Source organism: Spodoptera frugiperda, chromosome 5, assembly GCF_023101765.2.
Source record: "Spodoptera frugiperda isolate SF20-4 chromosome 5, AGI-APGP_CSIRO_Sfru_2.0, whole genome shotgun sequence".
NCBI lineage: Eukaryota > Metazoa > Arthropoda > Insecta > Lepidoptera > Noctuidae > Spodoptera > Spodoptera frugiperda.
In genome coordinates, this window is record NC_064216.1 from 469,772 (window position 1) to 483,900 (window position 14,129).

Here is a 14,129-nt window from a genome sequence, read left to right on the forward strand (position 1 = left end):
TTTGACATAACTTTTTTATTTATGAACCGATTGACATGAAACAAACACTAAATGTAAATTCAAGCATACCACAATATATTCGTGAAAACCGCATCCAACTCGGATCAGCCGTTTCTGAGATTAGCGCGCATAGACACACAGACAAACAGACAAAAAAAAAGTTAATTACATTTTTGGGTTCGACATCGACAGACAGCACTTTTCTACGATTTTATTATATGTATAGAAGATATTGATCTTATAAAAACAATCCGCTAGATAAAGCTATCGACATGGTATATAATATAAGTGTACGATCAGAAATAAATGCAACTTTCTACAGTATCGAGTTTGACGTGTACAACTTTATATAAACTAACGATCAATTTGTTAGTGACGTGTCACGTCACGTCACGTCACGTCAACTCGACGTCAGGACAAGTTTGTTAGGATAGGAACCAAGGAACTCCCACTCGGTTCCTTCCTAGTCAACCGGCGGTGGAAGTAGACAGCTTAGTTTACAGGGTCAGATAGAACTATATCAAGCCAAACCGACTTCGTACAAAAAAATCTAATTATAATTCGGATTAAATTTAACCTAATTTGGTTCTTTAAATAGTGTACTACGGAAACAGTCATTGCTCTTCAAACATCAACTAAATCATGAAACCTATAAAAAAAAACTTCAGCGAAAACGTCAAGAAACACGAAAATCTGTAGTTTTTGCAGTCCTGCAAGATATTAGCTATCCCTTTCTACATGGTTGTATTAATTTAATGAGGGAAAAGGCCGGGTGGTACCGGTGTGAAGCCTCGGCTGTATACCTGTGGTGTTTGCCGGAGACGCACGAACGCTCACGAATTGGAAAAAAAAACATTTGAATTTTGATCGCGTTCAAAAATGTCACGCAGTTACGCAGCAATTGAATAGTTTTTGGAAAAAATGTGACGTGTTTGTGGTTCTGTGGTGTGATTGTGTGTTTGTTTGTATTAGAGACAAGTGGCGAAGCTGAATGAAGTCTCTGCCGGTTGAAGGACCTTGGTGAGTTAACTTTTTGGTTGTTTTTTAATGATTACTTATGTCACTATGCTTATTTACTATTGTTAAGTTGTACTTCGCAAGTAGATAACTTTCTGGTGTGTATTAGCTAGGTATTATCCACACGGGGCCTAGGGCCAATATCATAAATTATGAACAGACCTCTGGAACCTTCAGGAACCCTTAAACTATACTCCAAAAAGTTTTGTAACAGAACTAAGTTGGTGTTTGACATATAGATAGATAATAATCTTTATTGTACACTTAAGTAATTAGGTGGGGTTTCGCAACTTTGAATTACTATAGTATCCCAGTGTGGGGCAAGGTTTTTTTTAAAAACCAGGACTTCCTCAACCGTTTTTTTTGGACAGTATTTAGTAGCTATTTACATTTTCAATGAATATTTTCGAAATTGTTATGTACACCTTGACCTCTGGAGTCCAGCTGTAGTAGTCGGTGGTAGAGTAAATTGTAACTGTAATATCAACATGGATATCTGCCAAAATTAAAAAATAATAGATGAAAAAATATGTAAATTCTCACAAAAGAAATGAATGGGTATTGGTCATCATCACGCTTGCTGAAGAAGTGGCGAATTCTGAAAAAAAAATTGTTAGGCTATTTTTCCCCACAATACGTAAATAAATAACGTATTTATTTTATGAACATAGCAGACATTACAATGCTATACTATACGTACCTGTAATAAAACTGTATATAATGTTAATTATTACATTCGTTTTCGAGCGGATTATAAACATAACATTTCGAAATGAACGGGAAGGGGCTTTAACCGCAAAACAACCCCTTAGAAAAAAAATCGTAAAGCCTAGGGCACACGATCGATATCTACAGGGCTACAGAGGATACAGACATCGGTAATGTCACGAAGGTCTGCGTAGAGCACGAGTGGATCACGACGGTGTGTTAATAGCTTTATTTGCACTTCAAATATGAGATTGTGCCATAAATGGAGCTATAAGGTTGACGTCGTGATGTGTCAACTACTTCTTATTGTTCCAGGCTTATGTTGATTCATTAAAATGTGCATATATGTTGTATGAATATGTATTAATTTTTAATGCCTAACATCTAAAAAACCACATGAGCTAACTCATTCTTAATCTTACTTCGTCAGATTTCTTTGCAAGCTACTTTCTATTAATATAAGTACAGGAGAGAGATGCAAGCCGGCCTTACGAATAACAGTTAGTCCCCTGCTAACTACTGCTTGTGCAGTCATTTTCACAATAATAGTCGCGGACGTGGAAACAGCCGCCAATTTAACGGCAATCAGCCCTGACCACCGCCCGGAGGCAACGGCGTCAATGTACGTACTTCTGCTACATATTATGCACTCTTATAGAAGGAATTCGTTTTAAAGATGTTCACATTGGTAGCAGTTATCTCTTGATTTGAAAATTACCATCTAGGACTTACTTTACTTATCATTGCACTCGTCAAACTAATTTACACGCATTCGTTGTTACATCTTGCAATCTCGTTCCATATTTTCCCGACTAGAGCTAGTTTTGCAACAGGCTGGTAAGAGACGCCACGCTTATAAGCTTTATGGTAATGTGTGCATAGCTCTATGGCCCTCGCAATGGCGGGAAAATGCGAGAAATACTACAGATGAGCTGTCATGGACGTCGTTTATCAGCATTATTGAGACGCTCATAGTATTATACCGATATTTTAGGATTAACTATAGGTGTGAGACGCTTTAAACGATAATTGTGTGAATTTATTTAACTTGGATATGCACTGAGATATTTTTATGGCGTTAAGCTTGTTGCTGACGAACTTGATCCTGGCGACACTGTTAGTTTCTTGAAATATGTTTTCTTTAATACAAATAACTAAAAAAGCAATCAAATCCTATTAACTGTCTGTGTTTATGGAATACAACTTTCCATGGCCAATAAATATTGCCAGTGTTATGTTTAACTAAAACAAATGTCCGTGCGTGATGCGGCGCGATGTACAGAGTTGTACGAAGTGAAACTGAGGTGCAATGTATAATGTGCCCGCGGCCACGGCGCGAATTAGATAGATGTTGAGTTCTATATCTTGTTTAGTACACCACTATTTCACCTGTAGCCCCTGTAGGGCTGCGAAGAGATATGCGCTTTCACCACGCAATTTTTAATATGGTAAAACTCTCTAGTGTCTCTCTAGATCATTTTGGTCCGGAAAACCGGTAATTCTTATTGGTTTTAAAACGAGCAAAATATAAAAAAATGTTATTTCTTAAGATTTTTAAAATATATTTCTTAAGTAATCGTAGCTTTTTACTACGAAACTCTCCATAAACTTGTACGAGCTCACAGTTCATGTTACTCACCGGTCTACTGGATCAATAATATTTACCGGCAGTGGCGTAGGTTTGTTGTGGCTGTCGGTCGATAGGTCGCGGGTTCAAGTCTTGCCCTGTTGAACTATTCTGACCTCGTTCCTAACAACCATAAACATTTTAGTGCTTTCCAGAATTGTTTATTTAAGTAGGCTGTATTTGACTAATATTATTTATAGGTATGCCCGTCTCTGCGTCTATACTTCCGTCCGTTCTCTTATTTGTATAAGTTCACCGGATCGACTAATCCAATTATATTATTTTAACTGTATTGTATATTATGTACTTATATACCCAAGCTATTAAAAATGCTAAAGAAGTAGGACGATAGTTACAAGACTTTTGGTTCACTTTAAGTGTAAAGTTAATAATTATAAAACCTATCCTTCTGTCCTGATGATTACCTTAGTATGTAAACTAGAGTTTGTGTCTGCCGGCAGCCCTACCTGGCACGCCATGTTACAAGAGTGTCGACGTCCCAATGATCATCAGGACTAGTTTAATTAGAACACATTCTGCCGGAGCCAGATCCTGTGAGTGATAACTTCACTCCCAGTAATTGCGACCACTTATAACTTATTGCATATGAAGACATCATACATTATGTGTAAATTGCAATAAATTGCAGAAAATCGTAATTTTGCGTGAGCAGAATGCATTTGATAGAGGAATTCTGAAAGCGATGTTTCATAGAAGCTGATATAGAGAATGGAAAAAGAAGACACACTTCAAATAAGATCAGGAAGAAGAGATATTACTAATAAGGCAGGAGATATTTCTATTTCTAGCAATCTTCAATAATGAAGAATGTCTTTTAGAAAGAAAAAATCGATGTCCAAATCGGACTGGTTCCTCCAAAATTGTACCCTTGATTACTTTAGGAACCTTACAACTTTTTTTCTAAATCAAAGATTTTGCCACATAAAGCGAAAAGAAACTGCAATAAAAGGCTTAAAGCAACCAATAAAAACAATTGTTCAGTGAAGTATTTACACCTGCAGCATGGGTGAATGTAAGCCGGTATAGCATTACGGCGGTCGAGGGAAGCCCGCGCATTGCGACCGCGCAACGTAACCGATACGATACGATTACGATACGTATTCGTAACTTACACCCACATTACCTGTTCGTGTTATTTTGTTGTACATGGTGATATTCGATCCAGGGATACAACTACACATACTTATTATCTTATTTTTTTAACTTACTAAGATACTTTTACTGCCTCGTCGAAGTTAGTGAGTACTAAGGTCTTAAATCAGACAAATCTAGATCAAATACCTATCTAACTTATTGTTGTTCACATGACCCTAATAATTTGATGAAATGTGTACTAGATCATATTTATACATTTAATCTTACTAATAAAGTTTCTTCATTATAAAATAATACAACGTCCTGGCATTCCATTCTGGAAATATCACTAACAACCAGTTACATAAAATACCTATCTGCCATATTTATGACCAAACCAGTACAGCACACAAATAATGACGCTCCAGTACATACATCGGCTGAGGTCCTGCATGCCAAACATGGTTTAGTTCCCCATAAAAATCTCGGGGCGGGAAAAATTCAAAAACAAAGATTCATAGTGAAGTTAATCCCATAAGACTTCATTAGTGAATACCATGGGTACTTCGGCGGCGATAATTCACTCGTTCCACATTTTATGGTGGTCTTAAACCATTAAACGTATTATCGGTAGCCCGAGAGCACTGCCATGGCCGCTTGTATTGAGAAATCATGGCGGATTATGATCTCCTGGCTGCACTTAATAGCTCCTTCGTAAAACGCGTTAAATACTTGAATGGGACGTGTTTGGGGCGTTTGTTTGTTTTGGTGTAGTTTAATTTATCGAATATAATGATAGCTGTATTTGTATCTGTGATTTTGATACCTAAATGATGTCTATTGAGAACGGGATCTATAAAAGTTGCATAGCAGCTGAAACGAGATACGTACCCATATCTTCGTGACCCACTTACTATCAATTCAAATGCTTCACCAATTTGGATGTAAAATAATTCAATTGCCACCTTCTGTACTACAGTCAGTAATTTCACAGAACAATGGAGGCAGTAATGATAGGTGTCATCCATTTATTACGGATAGGACTGTCATCTGGAGGGACTGTTCTGCATGAGGTATACTTACCAAGTGACATGGTGACATTCTTAGCAAGAGGATTTTAATTCACAATTACAAGAGTAAGTTTGCTTCATAGTTGTTATTTCCTGGTGTAGGTATTTTATTTTTTTGTCAGTGATCAATATTGCTATCAGCTTATAATAACTTTATTAAGAAGGATTTGTGTCACTGGCTAGGTAGTTTAATGAGGTAATCAGAAGCAGTTTACTTTTCTACATAATTAGATATACTTACCAAAGAAGTAAACCGTTTACGTAAAAAACTGGTCGTATCGGAAAGTTGATCTCTTGAAGGAAACTAGGCTAAAAAGCTTGATGTGGATTGTCACCAAGTACAGACGCTAGTTCATCAAGCAAGGTGCTACAGATTGCTTTAATTTTCTTCTATCTTTTGGAGTGATTTGATACTTCGAGATGACTTCATGTGTTCTTTGCTCCTAAATTGTATTTCAGGAAACCGTTAAATACCAGTAGGTATAACTTAGCATTTTTTTGGATCAAGACTGTTAGAAGAAAGTTTTCTTTCACCACAATATTTAAATTTGCCGCGACGTTGCGAAGGGCGGCAGGTTAGGACGTGCGTCGCGAATTTATTGCCAGCCTCGGTACCGCGCAGTACCGCTCGTGCCGGTAACTACTCCGTGATAATCGCTCAAATTAGGACAACCGCTACTGTTTCTGCAAAAAATATGGGACAATATCATCTGTTATGGTTTAGATTTATTGCTTTGTGTTTAGTTACACATAGCTTCAATTGAGACGATTCAGGTTTACCTGTATTAACTCAATAAGAATATTTGACAACAAAACAGTTTTATAATTATAAGTTGATTACCTATTATGCAATATATAACCTACCTATTGTTTAGTATAATTCCTTCTCTCTAAAACCTTCTACACGCTTAAAATAAAGAACTCTCCCTCCTTTTATGACTTATTTGAATGCAAAAGCTTTGCCATATATTAAGTGAGGCAGTACTGATGGAACCATGCAGTTCTTTTGACTTGGTCTGTCATAAAAATCAGCAGTTGTCGGGTTTTGCGCGGTCGTACAAAGGGCAGGCTTGCGCCCCGCGGCGACTCGCTAATTTATTACTAATTTATTATTAACGCCACGCTCTACCACCGTGGTACCGAGCAGTACCATCCAGCACTGGATCAGCGATGAAGAACAATGACGTGAGGTACTGAGGTATTAAGATGTTATTTCATTATTAATATTTGGGTTTCAGAGTTGTTGACTTGTGGATTAAGACTAGTCTTCGTGTCAAATTAACTTCTTCACATACGAATGAAATGTCAGTACCTGTCGAATTTCAATACTGACTGACTAATGACTTAGAAATCTGATTTCAAAGAGACTCTTGATCTCAGATTAAAAAAAAAACTTTCTAATCCCTCATTTTCTTAAAATAAAAAAAAAACTTAGGTTACAGGTGAAAATACTAAATCACGTTCAAAAAGCAGGTGTTTAAGTAAAAATAATAGAAACAAAATAATCGATGTCAATCGCGTGACCGATGCGAGCGATAACCTCGGTAGTACCACAGGGGGGTCGGCAGAGACTGTGGTTCTGTTAAAAATAAACCAATAAATGACCCGATAGTGGTATCTCTAACTGTTCTTACTATCTGAATCTGAATGGGGATTTACCAACGTTGGTTGGGGATTAGCAATCGATTTTGTTGAATGTTGTCATTGAATGTGACTGAATGGGTGATTATTACTTATAATTAAAATGCCATTAGGAATTACACAATGTAACATTAACATTACATGTTTTTAAATATTAAAATTGAAGACCAACGGGACATTCTCTACATGCTCTAATCTTTATTATTTAAATGAGGAATACAGTTCATATTTCTGTTAAACTTTGAAATCTAGAAAAATTCAAACTAAAGCTAATATTAATGGGCAACAAACTGCAGACAATCATGTAACAATAATAAAATAAAATAGCTTCTCTTCGTTACTACTTCTCTCTAAAAGGTAAAGAGTAAACACACAGCGTTGAAAACATGTCCTATAAATACTTGGCTAAGGTCCGTTGAAAATAAAAGTGTCGGCGCCGACTATCTGGGCCTTAGTGCTTAGTGCCGACAGTCGCCCAATCGTTACGTGTGTAATTGGTCTAATAGTCGCCTGTGTGCTACGCCCTTAAATTACTGGGCGACAGGATTCCTACTCGCAATTATTTTTATATAAATAGCTAATGAATTACGAGTCTTGTTTTTATTGTCAGATAAGTAGTAGTGTAAAAGAATATTAGAGTTAATTGTTGGTCGTAAGTAGCAGATACATAAGTGTTTAGGTATTTCAAAATTAAATTATCTTTAAAGTATCATTGGCGACTGTGGATCAGTAAGTAGTCCAACTCCCAGTAGACGAATGCTGAGTTCAACCCTCAGGGTCTTCGCTTTCAGTTACGTTATCACTATTACACAGGTCTCCTAACATAGTGAAAAGTGGGTTTCCATTGTATAATTGTATATTGGCATTATGAGCCACTATATGGCGAAATAAAAAACGTATAGGTAATGTATTTTATGCTACGATGGTGGAGCCTCCACTCCAGAATATATATAATAGCACCATAACCATGAAATACAGAGTTTCTGTAATCCGTGATCATAACTATAAAAAACGTGATATCTTGAAATCTACTCTACTTGGAAACAAATGACAATCTCGCCGCAGACCAAATACCCTGTCTTCTCATCCATAAATCGCTTGGTAAGATTACTATCTAGAAATAAATACCTTTTTACGGTAAAGCAAACTGGCATAACGGGCGTGGCCGGCCTTAAATGGTTCGCCGGGGTTTCGAACCTGCAGCTACAGAGTTGTTGTTCAACTAATCGAATTGATGACGAGCAAAAAGTTTGTGTAAAAAGCTGCGGCTTAGGAAGGTGATGTCATTTTAGAAACCGTTGCGTTTGAGATACGGATTAGGTAAGATTATGTAGAAAAAGAGTGTTTTTCAGTAGCATACAAAACGTTTAACGATAAAATGTTTATGATGCCGACATTCTTATTCAGTAGTAACATTGCAATGGTTCGAGGATTAAGCCCTGTGTTTCCAATAGTCGCTATTTCAATTTAAAATTAATATCTGAATGGGTATAACAAGAAATTAATTCCATAATTTTAATAGTTACACCAGTGATAATAACTGAAGTTCAACTTTACACTAAACTACAAATCCACTTAGAAAGCCTTAAAAACCCTCTTGTAAGGTTTCCAAGTACTTAATAATGTTCCACACTTAAGTATTATTGATTTTTATAAATAGAATCGAACCCAAGACATCGGAGACAAGAAACGAAGCCTTAACATTTAATACACAGGCAGTACATCAAGGTACACATATATATCAAACTTCAATGCAAAGTCAACCTTGTAGTTATGTAATAAAGTCAGAAATCCATTAATAAAACATTAACAGTGAGGATAACTTCATGTGCCGGCTACGCGGTGTAAGAATTAACCACAATACTAGTGACATTATCAACTTGCTGCTTTATTTTCTGCACCCCAAGGTTAAGTTTCCTGTAACAGTGGTTTCTACTAACAAGTGGCAGTTGGAACTTGTCTCCACTACAGATAAGTGTTGTAAGCGGATGATATTACACACTGCTAATAATATGTGCCCATAAATATTGAACACAGATTCAACATGGCACCAATAAAATCTGATCCAATTATTCCAACTCCATTACACTAATTTTACAACCCAGTCAATAAAGTAACCTCGTTAAATTCTTAAACTTTTCACTTAATGTCAAAATCTGACATTCTATTTGAAATGTCAGTTTGTAACGTCATAATATTGTAAATACTGCCGTTTTGTGGAATAGGCAGGCAAACGAGCTCCATAGAGTATAGTATGTTCTGTGCAAACGAGCAGAAGGATTCCCTGATGGTATGCAATTGGCACCCCCCACCCCTACTGAATGCTGAAAATCCGGACACCGGAGGAGCCAGGTGAAACTAGGGTGACTAAGGATTTGGACGAGTAGTCATCGATGGCTGCTCGTCTGACCAATTTGGCATCAACGCCGGAGTCCCTCAGGGGTCAGTACTTTCAGCAACGCTCTTTTTGCTGCACATCAACGACCTGCTTAAGCCCGGTATCTTTGGGTATGCAGATGACAGCACAGTTGTTGAAAGGAAATAATTATGTGAAATTCCTAACTAGAATATTATTTGACTTATTTATGAAGATAGAAGTTAACAAAATGACAAGGTTATGATAACGATGGTGTCTTTGAAAGTAACTAGTATTTTACGACGCGACGGCTATTCACGTATCAAACTGTATGTCCAGGTGTCAATGGAGTACAGTTACTTCAGGAATCTAGCCAATAACCTCATGATTAGTGCCGTACTGGGATAACTGGACAGGTGAATGGGGAATAATAAGTGGGACAACTTTGATAAAACCAACACTAATAGGTCTCTAGGCATTGTGTAGTGCATGGATGATTCCTGATTGATGAGATTTTATTTAATTTTCACTGAACGGTCAGAATTCATATTTCCATCTCACGTTTTCCAGGTTTCCAAGACAAGTTTTGAATATACATTAATACAACCCTTATAATTGTTGACAAACGAGGATACGTAACTTACTTTGATCGCTTAAATTATAACCAATCTTATAAAAAAAACTTTACTACACGCAATCACCAAGAATGGCCGCCAGACCGCCCACCAATAAACATGTGCTTAGAAAAACTAAGTCGCCTTACAAATACAGGTAGACTAGATGTAAGCCAGACTTGTAGCCAGTCTAGACCTCAACCGAAGTATCCGTTACTAGAAGTAATGTCCACTATAAATTATTCATTCACTATTAGATACCTACTTTAGTTCTGATCCATAAACGTTCTATATATTTTATTACTGGCTTATTCTATAATTTATGTTCTTATTGGTTACGCCTTGTGTAATACTTAAAAAGTCTATCTTAGATACAACCGCCGATGTTTTATCGGTTATAAGTTCACTGTTTCTTTTTTGTGCATCTTAATCTAAAGTATTATAAATTATCTTTCATAACGTCAATGAAATCTTAATTTTGCCTCAGTTTTAACTATATTGTAATTAGGTATATAGATGAATGACTCGTCTCTGCATCACCTAACCTACTCTGGTTTTCACCTGATAGAGAATGCTCATAGTATAACTCCATGTTCCGTGCAAGATTAAGTGCGTGAAACGTTTAAATAAATAGTATTGTTCTGTACAGAAAAAACATTATAAATTAGATTTTTTTATCAAGCAACTGACGTGACTGCATTTGTAAATTAATTATGTTTATTTAAATTTATGATTGAACTTAACAGCAGAGCGGCCATTAGCCATTTATTTCGAGACTTGGAGAGTGTATAATCTCTCCATCAATATCCTGGAAGTGATTAACCTCCTCTCAGCAGTTCTGTAGAGAATGTGAAGTATTACTTCGATGACAGCTCGCTTCCATTCGATCTAGGAATTAAAGAAAGTATGTCAGTCAGTCAGTCAGACAGATTCTTTACCTAGTCAGTAACCACTGGGGTCTGGGTCTAGTCTAGATCTTACTAGCTACTAGTTAGCATTCCACCTGGAGAGTTTTATCTAACAAACTGTTTAATTAATTGGATTGCAAGTTTTTGTAAAGATCTCATCTATATGATGCAACGGAATTATTTGCGTAATGTGTAGCATACCTACTTACTAATGTCATGAGTCTTATTCTACTCTTGTAACTACTCTTGTACTAATGTCTACTCTTGAATAATGACGACAAGAAATCATGAATACTAAACCATCTATCTATAGCACTCTTACCGACATGTCAAACATTTACAATAAAAAAATCCTTTTCGCAAATGACTCCACAACACAACAAAATTACAAAACAAGAGGAGTCACAGGAATTTCTCCTAAAGCACATATAAGTATTCCTCATCGGTCTACAGTCTGGTCTGAATGGGCCGTGTACTGTCGCGGGTGCGCCGGCGCAGCCGCGGGGTCAGTGACCGTGTGCAATTCGTCAACGAGTGTCACTGCACCCCGCCTTCGCGAAAACACTCCTTAGTTATAGTTATAGTAACCGACTGAAACCACTTCACTGTTATGTTATGTAATAAACATTGGTATGTACCTATATTTTGCTGTTAAATAGAAGTATTTAAATTAATTGTTTGCGTCATACTGCCGCACTCTGAGTCATTTAATGGTTACTTAACCTAAACCTTAGCAATTGTTTCCGATACAAAATCGTTACTAAGGAATAGCTTAAGTGATCATTAAATGTCTCTGAGTGCGGCAGATAAACATACATACAATGTAATATTTACAGTCAATAACTGAAGTGCTTTAACTAATTCTTTAATAACTTCAGTACCGTATTCAGATTAGTCATTAGAACCTTTGGTCGGGAGTGGAGCCTCTGTTAACACACCCTACATAACATAACTAGTATAACATTACATACAACACCTACTTTAAGAAACTACCGTTCAACCTGTAATGGGCCAACAAACATAATATTATATCGTCTTATAGACATCCATTCCTTTCGTAATTGAAATCCGTGGGAGTACATGGTGTATGTATGTGTATGTAGCTATACACAGGACATATGTATGTATTTATAAACGCAGTATATAATATCATATATACTTATGTTATGTAGCTCTTCCTGAGTAGAGGCACACGCGCACTTGGTGAAGTGGCGGCTCCAAGCTACGTGCCCAATAATAAAATGTGGCCAATTACGTATTTGTACATGTGTTGCTTTCAATCCATGTTGACACGTTACGCATTGATAGTAATTCTACTTTTAACTTTTAAGATAAACGGCTCAGCTTCCCATATCAATGATTCCAGAAGGAATGCCAGGAATGCCAGAGCCTCTCCCGCACAGCCTCGCAAACACAACGGTTCTTCAAAAACAATTATATGATAATAATTGTGCCAAAAACGCAGTATCTCCAAATGTGACGAAGCAACGTCTTCCGATCACTTCTCAGAACGCCGCATTGAGTGGGGGACGTCGCATACCGTCGTGTATCCCTATTTAAAAGTTAATTAAGTAATAATGTACCGCAATTAGTGGGTCGGTACACGGGATGAAGGGAAGCTTTTTATTTCACCAATAAATACTTGTTATTGCACTCAATCACCACTTGGTAGATTAAAGAGATTGCCAACTGTGAGTTTAATCAAGTTAAAAAGAACTGAGTTTAGATATCGGAACACTAGCCTGGAGGCTCGCCCCGGGCCGTGGCGGCTCCGTGAGCTGTATCATTAATGGCTTGCCATACAGTATTATTCATTGAGTTATTAAATCTACGAATCGTGTCTACAGTAAAGATGTAATCTCACTGAAAAACGATCCACGCATGCAGTAAATTTTGTTATAAATCATTAGTTAATGTGCGCGGATCTTGCACGAGTCATCCATTAGCCTTTACATGTTTTCAATTTCAAAGTCAAGTCGAATACTTTTAACAAAATTGTCCGCTGCATGAAAGAGCGGCTTCACTAAATGCATGGCGATAAACATCTACATTGATAGTCTCCTTTTATTTCAATATCGACACTCGACAAAAATAAAAACTTGCCGACGATACTGTGTTATCTTAATACGTATCTTTACATCGGGCCTGGGATCGACTGCATATACATGAATAATACTTATATACATACGAATACATATCAAGTTATCAAAAACCAGTATAATCTGACCGTTGAATGTGTGGAAAGATCGTACAAAGCGGGACCAGGATAAACTGGTTATGTATAGCTCGGGGTGCATTCGTCCATGTGTCGATGTACCTATACTATGTAGTAACTGCACATTTATTTAAGTGTTCTATAAGAAAAACCTGTCGGATAGCCTCCTATTGTTATTTTACTTTCCTTCCTTGAAATATAACTGATGCCATACCTGTTCATATTTTATTGTTTTACGACCATATCGACTGTGTATGTGTCCATTGCTGGTCGGCCACTAATAATGTAGTGGGTATTTGATGGTTAATGCGCAATGTATGTGGAATAGATTGATAGGCTCTGGAGCTAGCATGTTGTGGTGCAAGGTATAGCCTCAGGCTACGATCTCTGGTCCGTAGTGCCTGGTACAGGTATTGTCTGCGGTCTAAGTCATAAAATATTTGTTAAAAGTTATTTGATTGTAGTTTGCTAGTTACAATTTTAATCTAATTAACGTATTTAGTTTCTACAAATCTCTTATGAGTTTCATGCATTTTGGTTTGCAATATGTTCGTTGATTTTTCTTTTCCATTCAAACTCAATTTGCTTTTTGTAAAGGTTTCTATTGCTGACCAGTGTGACTAGTAGGGTTATGAACATCATACCTACTTTCATTTTCCATCACCTCGTAACATTGACAGTAACGTGATATACCTCGATATAATCTTACAACTTGCACCATTCCCATAATAGCTTATTAAGAACGTTCTTGGGATGTTTCAAGAAGGTTAGCTGCGGTGCGCTGGCGCAAGAATGTATTACCTATCTATGTACATCAACCTACCCTATTCTGACTAATTTCTTCAATTCATTTTCAATTGTAATCCGTAATAATAGAG

General features: G+C 36.9%; 1 protein-coding gene across 1 annotated transcript in view; it reads left to right on the top strand.

The window, feature by feature from the left end:
* The first annotated feature begins 796 nt into the window (after window positions 1-796).
* Window positions 797-14,129, top strand: part of LOC118271881 (ankycorbin) — a 73,923-nt gene continuing 60,590 nt past the window's right edge. Inside the window, exon 1 of the mRNA XM_050693964.1 lies at window positions 797-1,020. The gene's annotated coding sequence lies outside the window, so the exon portion shown is untranslated. The remainder of the gene's footprint in view (window positions 1,021-14,129) is intronic.